Source organism: Orycteropus afer, unplaced genomic scaffold, assembly GCF_000298275.1.
Source record: "Orycteropus afer afer isolate SDZICR_OR568_19922 unplaced genomic scaffold, OryAfe1.0 scaffold00250, whole genome shotgun sequence".
NCBI classification, from domain to species: domain Eukaryota; kingdom Metazoa; phylum Chordata; class Mammalia; order Tubulidentata; family Orycteropodidae; genus Orycteropus; species Orycteropus afer.
In genome coordinates this window covers 2,248,759-2,250,468 of record NW_006921837.1, presented here as the reverse complement: position 1 = coordinate 2,250,468, position 1,710 = coordinate 2,248,759, and positions in this window count along the sequence as shown.

The following is a 1,710-nucleotide window of genomic DNA, read 5'->3' as shown; positions in this document are numbered from 1 at the left end:
GGTCAGAGCTGTGGACTGTCAGCTACTCTGACGAGACCAATAACTTGAATATTTCCAAGTGGTGTTGGGTCCTGAGAATTGACCTAAAGGTCAGCCCCAGTCACGAAAGGCTGCAGGGACAACTGCTTTGGCGGCCTATGACTAGGAAGGGAAACAGCAAGGAGGGAGACGACCTGAGCTGTGCACTTTCTGCTGTCCGGAGGGTGCAGCCATTTTGATTGTTTACATGTGGCAGCCATTTTGGATATTTAAAGTGACCGAGGGCACAGCCATTTTGAATATTTACAAGCAGCAGCCATTTTGGATATTTAAAGTGACCAAGGGTGCAGCCATTTTTAATGTTTACAAACAGTGGCCATTTTGGATATTTGAAGTTACAGCATTCTCATTCAGATTCCAGGGACCTAAGAACAGGCTCTCTTTGCCAGGGTTGACAAGGACATGCGAGAGGCTGACAAAGGAAAGGAGACAGGTGGTGAGTGTATAAGTGCTGTCAACTAGTGAATACCAGAGGACAGCACAGTACCCTGCTTGTTTGGAAAACATACAAACAAAACAAAGAAAATGAAAATTGTGGGCAAGTCACTCCAACATATAATCACCAATTAAATATAAACACAAAAATGTCAAAATGCCTTGGAGACAACAGAGCATCACTGCCCACACAAAGAAGCAAGATAAACTAGGAGAAACGAGGGACCTGGATACAGACCCAAAACACATCCCTGAGGAAGATGCAGTGTTGAAATTCCCTGATAAGGAATTAAAAAGAATTATATTTAGGTGTTTTCAAAGGATTGAGAGACAGACCAAGGAAAACACAGACAAAACCCTAGAATAATTATGGAAGAAAACACAAGAACAAAATGACAAAATAAATGAAAAATTAGGAATGATTCTAAATCTACAGAGAGAAATCCAGAAGATTAATACTAAATTGTCAGATATAGATGACACATTGAAAGGGCAAAGGAGTAGAATTGATGCAATGGAAGACAGAATTAATGAGATTGAAGACAAATACCTGAATATTTCTTTGGAAAGGGATCAATCAGAAAGAAGATCAAAACAAAGTGAAGAAAGCTTAAGGTTCATGTGGCATGCTACCAAAGGAATAACCTATGTGTCATTGGAATTCCAGAACAGGAAGAGAAAAATGAGACCACTGAGAAAGTTGTCCAAGATTTGTTGGAGGAGCACTTCCCTGATATGATGAAAGATGAGAATATATCCATTTAGGAAGTGCAATGAACACCAAACAGGATAGACTCCAAAAGAAAAACACCAAGACATATCATCATCAAACTCACCAAAACCAAAGACAAAGAAAGAATCATGAGAGTAGCACAGGAAAAATAAAAAGTTACTTATCAAGGGGCAACCAGTAAGACTAAGCTTGGATTTCTCAACAGAAACCATGCAGGTGAGAAGATAGTAGGATGGTATATATAAAACACTGAAAGGGAAAAATTTCCAACCAAGAAATATGTACCCAGCAAAATTGTCCCTCAAATATGACGGTGAAATTAGGACATTTCCAGAGAAGCAGAAATTAAGGGAATTTGTTAAAACCAGACCAACCTTACAAGAGATGCTAAAGGGAGCCCTTTGGACAGAGAAACAACAACAGCCAACGACAACTGACCATTAACACACGTGATGATATAACCCAGAAAACAAGCCGGCTATGGAAGTATCCAAAGTAATTAA